The 15,855-nt window shown below is 39.5% G+C and overlaps 1 long non-coding RNA gene across 2 annotated transcripts in view; it reads right to left on the minus strand.

Annotated features, from left to right (window-relative positions):
* Positions 1–1,396: 1,396 nt before the first annotated feature.
* LOC118312712 overlaps positions 1,397–15,855 on the minus strand; it is a 119,202-nt gene continuing 104,743 nt past the window's right edge. The window contains exons 8-9 of one of the 2 annotated variants that reach the window (XR_007031380.1): positions 7,127–7,188; positions 1,397–6,987 (exon numbers count right to left, since the gene is read on the minus strand). This is a non-coding gene — a long non-coding RNA (uncharacterized LOC118312712). Of the gene's footprint in view, positions 7,003–7,126; positions 7,189–15,855 lie in introns of both variants that reach the window. The other variant, XR_007031378.1, reaches the window with a different exon arrangement.

Below are 15,855 nucleotides of genomic sequence, written 5' to 3' on the forward strand. Positions count from 1 at the left end.
TGAGTCTGCGACGAGTCAGAAAAGAGCAAATCATTCATTACGCCAGTCTGAAGGGCATCCAGCGAGATTGGATAACCTCAGTCAGATGAATATCTGTGTGTGACATGATAATGATTTAAAAGGCTTTTTCACTTTTAATTTGAAATCTTCTAATAAAAATTTAAAAAAATATGTTTGAGGGCACCTGTCAAGAACAAGTGGCAGTGTTAACCAAACATGTGGTACTGAAATATAGACAACTAAAATATGAGTGTTATCACCAACAATAATTGTCTGTGTCAATTAATCTGCAGACCGTTTTTTGACCAATCAATTATTTGATTAATCTTTAAAATGAGGGTCCACAGTGGCATCTTCAGATGTCTCGTTTTGTCTGACCATCAAACCAAAAACCGAGACATATTTAGTAAACAATTAAATAAAACAGAGAAAAGCAGAAGAAAAAAATCCTCACATTGGAGAAACTGAAGCTAAAGTATATTTTACAATTTTTCGCTTTTCTTTCTTTAAATATAACTGTAATTATCAATTGATTATAGTTGCTGATTATTTTTCTATTAATCAACTAATCCATTAAACTACTAGCCATTTCAGGTCCAAAAAAAGAAGGAAAAATCTAGATGCAGCAGGGATTTGTCCTTGATTTATCTTACCTTTTGTAGAAGCAGGAGTTGGTGTGCTGCCCCCTTCAATCCTGCTGCTGTATGAAACTGGCGGGTTTGTATCTATAAACTCTTAAAACTCAACTGTAGAGCCGGTACGAACTTTGAAGACAGTCCTTTAAAATGATCAGAAAATCTTCTAACTGGACCTTGAGGGGAGCTTTTTCTGGTTGATTAATATTAAATGACAGTAACTCTGACTGGAATAGCTCGCCTGTTACTGTTACTGTTACTGTTGCTTTCACTAATCTAAATATCTTCTCCCGTTTTCATCAGCGGCGTCTCATGCATCATACCTGATATCCTAGGTTCACCCTTCCCTCATGTTTATTAATAGTGTTCAGGTATCTCTTGCTCTTTATCGGCGATTTCAGTTGCTCATCGTCCATTGTCCTTGTCTTGCTCCTGTACATCAATACTGGCCTGAATGGTCACTGTCTGTTTCCCCCTAATTGATTTCTATTGCTTTTGTCTGCGACGAGTCAGAAGAAAGCAAATCATTCATTACGCCAGTCTCAAGGACATCCAGAGAGATTGTATAACCCCGGTGAGATGAATATCTGCGAGTGACATCACAATAACTTAGAAGGCTTTTAAACTTTTATGTTGTAGTTGTCTAATATATGTCCTCAGATCAAGTCAGTACTTATACAGAGATCACACATCACCACACTGAAGCTGAGTGACGCCGAGTGATTGATGACCACTGATGTTAAATACCCTTTTCAGTTTACTTGCCATTATCCATTTACCTGGCTGAAGTAATTCAAGCAACATTTTACTGTCACTAATTTCAGGTCATGTCATTTATTATAGGTTATGCAAACTCATTAAATATATAAAGTATTCACTACAATGTTTCATAGTCATTAAGCCGACAGGAAGAGGAGGATGGGTCAGTTTGATCATACAAACATCCAGAACTGGTTCACTCAGAGGCAGATAAAAACATTGTGGTTGCACACATACATATTCAGGAACAATTTTTTGAGTCAAACTTTGACAGATATTTTCCACTCATAACACAATTACTGAAGCCTTCGCCTTTCTCCTCCTCTAGTCCTTAGTCCAGGCGCTATGTTTCACTTTCAGTTCATTAAAGACCAAAACTTTGCTCCACCTCCAGGCACGTCTACTGCACCTTGCTCATCATAAGCAGGGATGGATTCTGTAATGAAAGTCTCACTCAACTGTTCTGAACGGTGAATGACTGCAGTAATAATATTTGGTCTTGTGACATAATCCTCTGCTATTACAAATCCATCTGAGCACTGTCAAGGTCTTAACCCCCCCTAATGTACTTTGCCCCACTGGTGGTGTCCTCGGTGTCGTTTTGTTTCATTAACTCAAACTCAAGTAAAAAAAACAATTGGTAGTACTACCAAATGTAGTACATGCAAATGTTTGCACATTTAACATCATTTCTATGCAGAAGCACACACTCAAGATGAGAAATGCGAAACTCTCAGTGAAGTAAAATTCATGACAACATAGACTTTGGGGGGGGGGGGGTAAACCTGGTGATAACAGCAATGATTCATGTGTCAATAAAAATACACATTTTGACCAGTATCTTTTTTGTTTTCTTTGCTTTACAAGTACAGACAAAATTGAATCAACTGAGATGACAGCTGTAGACATAATATCTTACATGAATAAACTATATTTGTTGTGTTATTGATTGACTCGTGTATGCCGACATCTCTTCTATTCCAGGATGTTTCTATGCACGATGGCTGGAAGTTTAGACAAAAGAGTAAGAATGGAAAATGTTTGAAGTGGGACTGTGCACTAAGACCAAAATCACATATTTCTTTAAGGGTATTTTCATATCCAGATATCAGTACACATTGGAATTCCGCACATTTTCTTTAAATTCAGCAAATTAACACTTTATACTGTATACAAACACAAACACTGTATTTACATTTACACTCCTCTTTCTTCTGTTACACATAGACTCGTTCCCACTTCATGCAGCGATTGTAAATGGATCCTGGCAGAGACCTGTGGTGCCCAGAGGCCATGCTCGCCTCCTTCCTACTTGCGTCCTGCTTCCTCCGCACCAAGTTACCTGCATCATGCATCATGCATGTGGATCCTCCCGTGTGCAGGGCTCGACTTGATGCCGGTTGTTTATTCATCAAGTCGGGCATTAACCCCAGGCAGCCAGGAGCACCGCTGCATTGTTAAAAGCTCTCTGTGAAGTAGTACGCAGCCTGTGTTTAATGATACAAGACTGATAGAGACCAAATATCCCTGCAATGTCGAGTGCCGTTTACTGTCGTCAGGCGTAAGTAAAAGACTGTGTTGTCCAGACTCTTCACTGCTTACTCTTAGTATCATCGCCTGACTCGATCAAAACTTGACCGAGAGTCGTGTTAGAGCAAGATGATGCGACAGAGGCCTTTTTTTCTGTCAGGGCACCATGCCTGCAATATGTCATCTTAAAATGGCAAAGTGGAGTCTTCTCACTCATGTGGTATATCAGGCTAAATGATGACACATAAAAGCTCTACTACACTATGTAATGCCATGGCAATGCTACACCAAACGCCAAATAAATACCCAGTGTAAATCTATAAACCATCAACGAGCTGACGTTGCAATATGTACTGCAAGACAATATACATTAGTGATAATGTAGCTATTCCGGGACTTCTCTGTCTGCATAAGACTTGTATGGAGTAAAATAGAGGAGTGGAAAATACTGTTTACAATAAGGAAATGAAGAATCTTGTTTATTTTAATTTTATTTTTTGAGCACTTCCTTTGCTATATGAGCCCAAGACTCTTTGTTCTAGTTGTGCTCTGACGAGTGACAGTGACAGAGAACAGCCTGCCTCTACCTTTGTGGACTTGCTGTGATTCGATTCGGGCAGCTGATATTACATGATCATCACGATGTTTTGATTAAAACCAGAAGCACTGTCACTATGGTGACGAACAGAACTCTGCTGTTTCCTCTGCAGGGGATTTGCCACTTCTGATCTGGCACGGTGTATAAAGGCGTTGTGTTATTAAAGTTGTATGAATATTTCATCAAACCAATCCACACACTGCATTATGCCCACCGTGATCGTGTTACGGGCCACCAGCCTGCCTCATAATCACTATCCAAAGGATTTGTCTGTGGTTAATTGATCAAGTGTTACATGCTTTTTAGATTTTATTTTCTTGCTAAATGATGGCAGGAAAACATTTCACAGCGCGCTATTACATCCTCACGTCAGACAAAGGCAGCCATTTTAAAATGTGGTGCTCTTTCCAAAGTGGAACCTGCTCCTCATTAATGAGTAAAAGGTATGACTAGGTAAAAGTGTGTGATCGGGGTGCACCTGCTTCTTGTTCTGGGTTCACTTTGTGGATAACCTTTTACACACTCGCTCACAGCTCTGAGGGCTAAAGAGAGAGGAATATTAGGGCACAATATCAATATCAGCCGGTTGCACCTGGAAATCACTTTTGGAATTGATTTTTTTTTCACCTTTTATATTACCTGCTCAGAGCGCAGAGTGAGAACAACAGTAAACCCGGCACTTTGAGAACACCATATCTTTGCAGCTGAGATCTAATGCAGTGTTCAGCCGACTCAAGGACTGCAAGGCTGTATGTGTGTGCGTGCATGTTGTGAAGCAGTGGTCTCTCTCTCTCTCTCTCTCTCTCTCTCTCTCCCACTCTCTTTCTCTCTCTAAAAATACATCAAAGTGAAGGAGAGCAGCAATAGTAAGGTCTCTGCATCATGCCTGATAAGGAGAAGTTTCCATTAAGTCCCTTTGCCTCACAGGGATTAAGGAAAAAATTTCTCCATTTCTCCTCCTAAAATGGTTTTCGGACGCTTTCCTCTTCGCCATTCTTCTGCTTTTTGTGCAGGGGCTCCCTCTTTTACACTGTTTATTGGTGTGGTGACATCTCTTTTTTTCCAACCTCTCCCCTTAAAGCTGTTGCTCTTTATTCATTTGTTGCCACCATTTGCGGCATGAACCACACTTCTGCCAAACTTCTCTCAGGCGTTTGTGACATTCAAGCTGTGCAACATCGAACCGACTGAGTCACGATCTGTACGGGATTAAAGATTCTATACGTAACATTCAGAAAACACATGTTATTAATGGCACCCGTGACCTTTGAGAGAACGGCAGTCTGCATCCAGCAAGAGTGATCATCCCTGGAGTCGCTGGCATACATGAAGCAGTGACTTTCCTGTATCACGTTGCCGATAACACAAAGTGTAGAGATATGACTGGCTATGTGATGCTAAAGTTTGGTATAAAGTTTTTTTTCTGCTATATTTTATTTATTTATTTCAGAATTTTCTGTCAAGACTTTGACATTGTGTCACTGATCGTGGTCCGGGTTGTGCAGTGGCATTGCCTTTGACCTTACTGACATGATCCCAGCACTCTGACGGTATAAGCCATCTGCGCACCTATTGTTACTTAATTCAAAAATGGTACAAAGGTTCTTGACCAGCGAAGAATAAGAGATGATCATACACTAGTGCAGCGAGGATGCTGGATTGTACCCTGACTTCTCTACCACACCCTTGACAAACAACATATGCAGCAGACACATGAACATACAGATGACTAAACAGGCAATCTGTAGGTGTGAAATGTGTGTCACTGTGCGAACAAGGCTTTCTTATTGAGGTAAAAAAAACATTGATACAAGAAATACTTCACCGCATAGATAAAAGCCATACTGTACCTTACATTTGCTGTTAGGTATTGATGCAATATGTTATTGGATTTTGTAGCAGAAGCTCTAATCTGGTCATTCTGGTAAAACTTCACTACCTGAACGATCGGCGAGCTGGAACCTGACAGAGTCCTGCACTAAATCCCTGCATTAACATAACAGATACGGTGTGAAATTACTCTGCCCTTTGATTTCTATATATTTTTGTTCTATTGGAGGGTGTATATATAGGCTTCATCGCAAGCATCGCTTATTTTCTCTTTGCATAGTTTGCATTTAAAGAGCAGTCATCCTCATTTTTAGATATGATGACACCTCACTTCAGTGAGTTCGGCACAACTTAGGTAGTGGTTTCAAAAACTGGTTGCAGCAGCAACATGGGGTCTCTTAAAGGTACAGTATACAGTGGAATTTCTTGTTAACAAAAATGTAGATTTTGTAATAGTTTGTATTGGCAGGTCATGTAATAAACAACACGAAATTTGGATTATACTTAACTATTATGATTTAAAACATATTGAAACTAAAGACGTGCAAAGACACTGCAACATGTTTTCATACTCGATACACTGCAGTCTGACAGTGACTGTCAACGAGCGATGGGAAAATGTGCCATTAAAAAATAGCTCAAAGTAATAATGAATGTATCTTATCCCACAGAGAGGCTGAGATGACCATGTTTTTCAAAACTGAAAAAGGGGGAAAAAAAGCTAGTTAAGAATAAGAATAAAACTCACAGCTAACCTAAAATTGATTTTACAGACTGCTCCATCCTGTGACAAACATCTGGCTATTTTTTCAAATCTGTGAGGAAATTAGTGAATTCCGATGAGGAGATCATCATCTTTATGTCTGTAAATTAACCTGCGTGGGTCATTTGGGAAACCTATCAGCCATAGTAATTACATTAAAGAATCCAGGATCGGCCATATCAAAGTTGAGTGTTACCTCTTATAAGCCATTATAAGTAATTCTCTCCGTGAGTTATGGAAGTCTTCAAAGTATTAAGAGTGGGAATGTCGTGCGTTGCAGCATTTCTTCCAGTTAGTGTTTTCACATTTATGAATTTTACTGGAGATAATTACAGTTTAGACACATCGAGTGAATTGGCCAATTGGCCCTGTTTGTGAGTGGGGATGCCAGCAGAGTCCTCATCGCTGTTGATACAGTTGCAGCTGAGGTATCTGCACAGTGGGACTGGAGCTGGGAGGATACAGCATGAAGCTCCTTCGTGATGCTCAATAGACTCCTGAATCACTGATGATATGCGCCAGGCTCTCTGCAGAGGCCCCGAGACAACGGTTCCTTGGATTGCCTCCGTTTTCTCCAACAGTATTTTTTTTTTTTAAATCGTTGGATCACTGTCAACGGCGTGAGCTGCAAGGGAAGTGGAGCTGCTCCTCTCGCCATCACCCATCTCTGTATGTGTTTCTGCACCTTGAGAACAAATTTCAATCCTGAACGGCTTTGATCTCCGTAATCTCTCACAGAGATCCACCAGCCTCTCAGCAGCTGGCTCGCTTCATTACTAAGGTTGGTTTTGGCGAACCATTGGCGGAAATGGAAAACAGGAACTCCCAGCATGAGCCCCACAGCCACTAATCTTCATCCTCACTGATTCCCCCTATAACCATAATATCTGCGAGATAAGACAAATCAAGGTCCAGAATTTAATGAAACATTAAGAAGTGCAAACATGAGCAGACATGCACACAGTTTTCCTCAAAAAAATCTTATATATAAAGTATGAATTCTCAACTCACAGTGACCAGTACCCGACGTCTCTGTCCCTCCTTGCCTCTCTCCACCAATACACTCTAAGCATCTAGAAGAAAATGTGTTATTTTCACAGTAATTATTTTACTTCTTTCCCAGCCAAAATGTCGTGTTTACCTGTGATTATGATCTTTTGAATACTGCTACAATGAGTTTGGTTTGTCAGGTTCTCACACAAAGTTAATGAATAAACCAAAGACAAGAGTGCTTATTTTTTCTTTTTCCTTTTTTTTGTACAAGAAGAGCAACACTTTTTCTTGATAATCAAGCTGTGTAGAATAATGTTCATGGATAATACTGGTATATAGTTTGATCCCAGTTTGATTTTTTTTTACATTGTGTTCTACCATGGCAGCTGTAAAAATGTATCATTACTGCAGATCTAAATCTATTGCAGATAAAAATGAACAGAATATAATATTACTGTGTAAAGAATTAGCCAATGGAAGATTGTGCTCTGATGTACTTTACTCCACTGTCGAAGGAAGTCAACACTTGTTATTCAAAAGACCTGTGCACTACACCAAATAGCATCGTGATGACAAATCGGCCACCATTGAAAATTCATAGATTAATTACGTTCTTCCAAAGAGCAGCTCTGGATTCATTTAAATAGACTCAACACAGGATGCTAATTACAGTAGTGGCCTGAGGGTTAATAGTCTGAAAAAGCCCCAAATTAAAAAAAAAAATCCTTAAAATTCACAAAATCATACGCAGAACATATTTCAAACACTGGTTATGAGTTGTGCTGTGAATATGCAGACCTTGAATCATAATAGTGTTGCATGTGTCTGTTTTCATGACTCAAAAAAAGACATTTTCAACCAAATGTTAATGATGCTTTGTCAATTGTGTGGAACTTCTGTTTTTCACATTGGTACCCGACATCATCATGTTACTATCATTGATAGAAACTATTTAATCATATTCTTAAATATCAACTTGCTGAAATATACTGACCCTGGCTCATAAACTCCTGGCAGTCTCCACTCTGCAATCTATGATTTTCACTCATTTCAAAATCTGTCTACTTTAGAGCTCAGGTTGTAAATATTAAAAATGCATGATACAGCCAGGGGAACTGAGATAAGTCTTCAAAACGACTGGCGTGGTTCGTAATCTGGGGTGCAACTACTTTTTTTCCTTTATAATACTCCAGTGAGTACCAGTAGATATATATGCTGGTTCTCACTTTGTATGATGATGGCTCTCTGGGTTCCTGCTTCTCCCTTCACTTTAGTTCATGTGACTATGGTTATCTTACACATACAGTACGACTGGGCATCAGGACAGCAGGTTAACAAATACACTGTTATACCTGTCATACACATATACAACTTCACCTTATAAAGTTGTTATGGTGAATGCGTCAGCAAGCATTCGCCAATATGAAAAACTAAGCAACTGTAGCAAAAATTACCATTCGTCTGGTGTTTCTCTCTACCTGAAAAACCCAATTCGTTTAGCTCCATTAGTTAGTCTCCACCAACTCCTGAGGGGAAAAGACAGAATCTGGCTCTTAAGCAGCTGAATGCTCCACTTGTTACTAACTGCATTTATCTGTCTTTTGGCGCTTAGCAAGTGTTGCACAGTGTGTTTACCTGCTGCTAATGAAACATGTGGGGGAGAGCAGTGGGATCAAAGTTGAACCAAATTAGTAAAGTTGTGGGCCATTGAGCAAAACAAAGAAAACTAGCTGAAAGATTCTAAAATGTCACGATGAACTACTCTGTTCACGTTACACATAGTTTCATCTATTAAAAACCTTTACTGGTGTCAGCGATGAGAGTCACATATTTGGGATGTTGGGGAATAAGTCTGGACCGCTTGTGGTAACAATTTTTAACCAAATCATATATACAAGAACCTGAAAACCGTTCTCAGTTGACCCGACAGATAAGCGGTGCTCACGTCTCTTAAACATGACATAGATTGTTCTGTTTCCACTTCCAGATGTGTTGATTTCATGCTTCTCCTGCCAGAACGTTTAGGGATCAAAAATCCTACAAGGCAACTTTGAGCTCAGGGAATTATGGTCTGATCCTAAACTCACAAATTATGGCTCTGAAGACACTGTGGCAATGCAACTATCAAAAAATGTACTTCCATTAAAAATGTATATCTTCAACTGTAACTGTTGTAAAAAAAAATATATAAATGATTAAAGCGACCCTGACGGTTTGCTTAAGCTTTTCCTCCATACTCATTTGAAATAAGTTCATGAACTGCACCCATTACGAATTCCAACACCATTTTTAAATGCATAGAGGTTTATATCTTAATAACACTCCAACACCGTCTGACAGGCACATGTTTACCTGTCAGCGCTAACCCTTGCAGCCTATTACAGTGCATTTGTAAAGCTACTTACTAGTCACCTCTGTACAAATCCAAATCCTTTACAAGCAAATTATTTTTGTCAGTTTGTCAGCCTTCATTGCACTTTCTTGAAAATCGAAGCTACGTCAGCACCAAGTCTGAGACCAACATTGAAAGCAGCAGTAAGGGATGGCAGTAATATCTGACGAGTCAACTACAGGCAGTTACTGTACTTTAAACATGTATATATTTATACAAATTTTGTCAGGGACAATGCAAAAAACAGGTTACAATAACAAGATGCAGATGTGATGCATATAGGGTTTCTAGGCAAGGCTAATTTGCAACCCCTGTCCCTAGTTGGGCTTCATGCGTAATAATTACCTAAATTACAATTTCTTATCCAAAGCATGAAAAGAATAATTAACCAAATTGTATGGATATACATGGCAACCGTGCCATTTGTGTTGATATTTATTTACTACAAGAGTGCACCAGGTTGTTAAGGATGCAATGGATTTGAAAGGAGTGCTCATTAAAAGCTATTTGCTATATCATTAGGATATACAGACCTGTCTGCTTGACACACTGGTCTAGAGTGACTTGAGTTTTTTTGTGCGTGCTGTGCATTTTTACATGGAATTGCATCATTGGAACAAAGTGTAAGATGCAATGAGACTTTGAATATGAAATGTGATTAGTGATTAGCCAGTCGTAGCGTAAGAATCAGCATGTACTGTGCTTTGATGAAGCAGTCTCCTCTTGGCACAGCGGAACCCTATTAAATTGTGTCCTACATCTGGATAAAGGGGTGGATCTTGGCATTTTGTACATCTTTGTTTTAAAATTGCAAGATTTCTTGGAATTTTTATCCGATCTTCCTGGGAATAATTCATGGATCTTGATGGAAAAAGAAAATCAGGCATATTTAGGGGAATGAATGTATCTATGCAAACTGGTGCTTGATTGAATTTATTGGAACTGTTGAGTTTTGGCAGAGGTATGTGATTGGAGTTAGTTTTGAATGTATAATGGAAAGAATTGTGCATATAACTATCGGGTTATTTGAATGAGTCTTCATCAAGTCTTTGATTTCTAATGAGCAATGGGCTAACAGAAGCAGATAAGTGAGAAATGACAGTGATGCATTATGACTTAAAATTATACATATAGGCTCTTCCTCTATTCCATGAATTGAGTGTCTGATATAACAAATGCTACGACCTGGCGCGAGGGCATTTACGCAACTTCACGTTACAGGTGAATTGCCAGAGGACACCATTCTGTAAAAGGAACAGACAGGAGTTGGCAAAATGTTATTATACAGAACCCAATTCATAGATGGAGAGCAAAAAAAATGTACGGATATTATGCCTGCCTTTTTTTTGCCGCATACATATTTCATTAAAAATATAGTCCAACACAATAAAAAAAATGAAATACTACCATATACAAAACAAAATTCCTCTGTTTACTCATGCTAGAACAGAGTCCCACTTCAAATTTAAATCCAACGTCTGAGACAAATCAAATCCTGAAACAAAGATTGACAAAGGAAACCCATTTCGCTTCACAACACCACTTGCAACTATGCTCTGCGTTGGCTTGTGTAAATAATTCCACACATTCCCAGTTAGGTCTAGGTCAACTTTAGGGAGAAAGCTATAGAATTACGAATATACTTTTAGTGTACTTTTGTGCTGATGCATTTTTATTTCTCTGAAATGCTGAATAATTAAAGGCCTGTGCTGACTATGTCGCCTGTTGGCCATTTTGTCGAGGACCAGCACCAAAATAACTGTGAACCCTGTACATAACTCTGTCCAGTGCTCATGTTTTAATTATGTGCTTTCAAAAAAAGAGTGTTTTGTTTCATTGAAAACATACAAATTACATGTTATCCTTCAAATATTCTGAAACATGAAATCTGATTTAAGTTTTAAACAGACAGACAAAACCAAAACCTCTTCATCATGTGGTCATTGTATATTTGAGGAAAACCACAACTAATATGTGACACATTTTCAGTATGTGTGTCAGTATAATCCACCTTGTTAGGGCTTTTGAATTCTTTTTCAGAAAATGAAACGCCCATTACTGGCTCCTGTTCCCCAATCAGCTTGAATGTGTACAAACAAAGACCTCATGTGTATTTAACAGAACAGTCGGTGAACTTAAAAGTCTCTGAACAGCTTGTGCAGCGTTATCCAAGTGTTTTGTAATGATTACCCCCGTCCTAATAGCTTATATGCACTTCATTACCTTTAACATTTAGCCCACTAACAGCTGTTTTGTTTTGAAAGCATGTATAGTCGTGCGGCTTGCTATATTAGTCTTTGGGGATGGTGCACACTCAGAAAGTTTGCCGGCAGTGACTCCTGGAAGAGGCATACACACAAAAATATATCCACCTTTTCATGAACGTTCAGTTGCAAATAGGAGAATGTGGGTTTATATTTGCAGGCTCTTTCATCAAGCACAAGTACGTTGTTTAGATACAAATTGCCTGGAATACACTGCCCAAGCATTAGCATTACAGAAATGCTCATATTATGGTCATATGGCCTGTGAACAAACTCATCATTTGTGTTGTTTGTGCCAAGATGAGAACATGAAATGGAGTATAGAAGCAGAGCGGCGACAGAGCAAAAACACACTCCACCAAGTCCAGAGAACCGGGATGTGCGCCAGAAACACACTGAAAACTACAAATCCCAACAATCTATGGGCACCATCATAATCATACAATGACTGTTACAGACTACAGCTACTCATATTTTGTATTCTGTATATGTAACTCCCCAGCAATAGGCTTTGACCTTTTCCCTCCTTAGAAGCCATTAAAGCCAAACTTATAGAGCCACTTGTCCATAATCGCTGGCTGCCAGCCAAACAGCCAACTCCTCATTTCACCTACTTAGTATATTAAGTCTTTTAAGCGAATGAAATTGTTGTGATGAACAAGTTGCGATTTGAAACGTGTGAACGTTTTACGAGCACCAGCCTCTGCTTGGCTCTGCTTCAAACCAACGCGACTGAGATGATGGAGAAATGTGCCCTATCTGTCTTCATCAGTCAGAGGTCGGGTCCTGCCGAGCTGAGAGTCGTCTTCACCGTTTGACAAATATTAGTGAAATAATTGATGACAAAACACATTAAGAATTGCACTGATTACACAGACGGGGAACGTCCTCATTAGACGTGCCACTTAGGTAAACACTGGTGGCAGCAAATTGATGGTTGGGCGCAGTAAGCACACACATGTTTATGGGATTAATGCATGAGCGAATTAATGAATTATCTTCATTTACGTTGTGCTTATTTTTATTTTTTTTTACAGCAGGGCCATTTCTTACACACATTGCAAACACACGCACTCAAACAGGCCGAGTTGACAAAGTTACACGCCTCTGTCATATAAGGCAAATGGCAAATATAATAATAATAATAATAATAATAAATGTCATTATATAGAGCACTTTTCATTGCTAAAAGCAAACTCAAATGCCTCAGCCTCATTGTGATTTTACAGTGTAAAATGTCCTTCAATGCTTTTACATTTTTTTTTCCACTGAGCAATTATGCAAATCGTCACATATCTTGTTTGTTTGTTTTTTATTGATATAATGGAACATCAGTCGTGATATACTTGTATACTGTGTACAATCAAGAATATATGCTTTTCCACAAAATGCTTTTAATCCATTGTTAACATCTTCGGTTATACCTTCATTGGATAATTTTCTTCTGCTTTGTGTGTAACAAAGTGAAAACCCTCACACCCCCCTTAACTGGCTACCTTTTATCTCACCGGATGGCTATTCCATATTTTGTGGAAAGTCCGTAGAACTCCTTTTTTAATGTGATTTACTCTTGAGCATATCATATCAGCATTCTCACAGAGCTGTAGGTGTGATGCTCATGAATATTTTATCATCTAAGATAGGGTTAAATAGCCATAACTGAGATGTGTTCAATGTTCAGTTTCAGCCATCATTACAAAGCCACAGGAGCTCTTTTTCACCTTGACCATAACACAATTGATATTGGTTTGTGAGCTGCATTATGCATTATGTCACGGTATTATTAACACTGACGGCTGTCATATTTTTTTGATTTTTAATAATAATTATGCTGAGATTTGTCTTCATCATTGTACCACTTGGTAATCTCTTTAAACGTTGAGGTTCCTGACTCCTCTCCAAAGCCCCAGGAGCTAACAATGTGTTATCAATGTGAAACTCTTGTTGCAGAAGTAATAAAATCTAAGCCCTATTTTTGATATTTTTTTCCCCCAATCTCCTCCATAAATTACAAACTAAAAGCGGCACTCTTACCACCACTTCAGACACAAAGATAATGTATCCTGGGTTTGAAAGAGAACTGACGTGAGGAAATAGGTTTTACAGACATATCTGTCTTTGTCTGTCTATTTCTTACACATTATTTTTCATAAATCTTTTGTCATATTTGTTTTTGCTATTCTATCTATCCATCCTTATATTAATTTTTCTTCCATTCACCACATCCCTTCTGCACATCTCATGCACAGTCTCCTGTTACCATAACAACCAACGAATCCTGTGCCCTTCAAAACAATTAGCATTCAACACTGTTACTCCTGCCAACACAAACCACATCCACCCATCCTGATCCGACCATCACAGCGGCTCATGGGTGGAAATATCTCTGTCCCTTGTGTTTGCTGGGTTGTGCAGGTCCAGTGGCCAACATTGTTTGCTTGGTATGCTAACAACACATCTGCCAAGCACAGGTAAGGTCCAATAAAAATTTAAAAAAAGAAGAAAAGACCTTGGCCGTCTGCCAAATATAATCTACTGTAAGGAATGCGAGTCATCAGAGTGGTGATTTCAGGCCGATCCTGGATGAATCAGTGCCTGGAGCTCTGTCTCTGGGCTCTTCTAGACAAAAGTATAGTGTTTGGAATTATGGGTTCTAATTGCTTTATTCTGCCACCTTTTTCTGGTGATATGACAAGCAGAGCCTAATCACCTCTGCTAACACTGCTCTCCATTGAGATGCATGCGGGGCACGCTGGAGCCCAAGGGAGCCGACGGTTTATCTTTAATTCAGTAACTTTTTGGCCAACAATATAAACAGGACGAGACTGTCACAACACGTGTAAATCAGATTGCCTTGCTTTAGAGTTTGTTAGGGCTTGTTTGGTGAGTGGATCAAAGCAGTGCACACACAGAAAGAGATACGGGGGAAAAAGGAAAAAGGCTTCTTGTTACTAGCCATATTGCGTAGAGGCAGGCAAGATGGATACTGGCACATGGGTAAGGCGGTTCAGGATACTCCAAAGTCGTAGCATGACGCAAGGCAGAACTGTAAGCACCAAGAGTAAGCGAGAACACAGGAACAAAAACAGGATCCAATCCAGGGTCTGTACGAAAAGGGACCGGGGTTAGTAGATATCTCAATCTACATACACAACTAAGACACAGAGCTTAGCGGCCGACAACTGTCTACTAATCTTGCCCGTCTGCATCGAAGGTCAGCGAGGTAGGGATGATAGGGATTGTGCACAGCCTGTGCCTGCCTCCACAGGTGCCAGTGAAGGCCGTTCCTGATTGAGAGCACGCACGCACGCACGCACGCACGCACGCACGCACGCACGCACGCACGCACGCACGCACGCACGCACGCACGCACGCACGCACGCACGCACGCACGCACGCACACACGCACACACACACACACACACACACACACACACACACACACACACACACACACACACACACACACACAGCCATATGCTCCAACAGACACAATATACACACAGAACACCTACAATACATGGCAACCAAATGAATCACAAACCTCAAATCCCACCACGAAACTAAGGAGTTCATCAAGAGTTTCCTCAAAACGCTCCACATGAGGTCTTGGTCTTGGTCCTGGCGGACTATGACAGAGGTGAGAGCTACTTCAAGTGAATTCATTGAACTGTTTTGCCAAACAAATTGAATCACATTTTAAGGGGTTAAGAATCCACCGATTGACTTTCATTGACAAGCCAGACTGTTTATACATTAAACCAGTATCTAGTCTAGCATGTTCCCAAAATCATCTCAAATCTAAATGCCCATCAGGAATACGGTATAAGGTTTTGGTTTTTGCTGGCACACACCTGTCTTTGAAACATCTGTTTTATATTGTGCTAGATAATAGGGTCATTATTATAACTTTACAAATCAGTTGCAAGTGGCACATCATTTTCATATTTAGTCAACAACAACTGAAATAGATGTCTCTGAACGCAGAATATCACTATGAAAAAAAACCTTAAGATTTGGGGCAGTGATTCAGGTAAGGTTATGTTAAAACTAAATTAAATATGAACTCCTCTAGATTTTTAATGTGACTC

This window comes from Scophthalmus maximus, chromosome 8 (genome assembly GCF_022379125.1).
Source record: "Scophthalmus maximus strain ysfricsl-2021 chromosome 8, ASM2237912v1, whole genome shotgun sequence".
NCBI classification, from domain to species: domain Eukaryota; kingdom Metazoa; phylum Chordata; class Actinopteri; order Pleuronectiformes; family Scophthalmidae; genus Scophthalmus; species Scophthalmus maximus.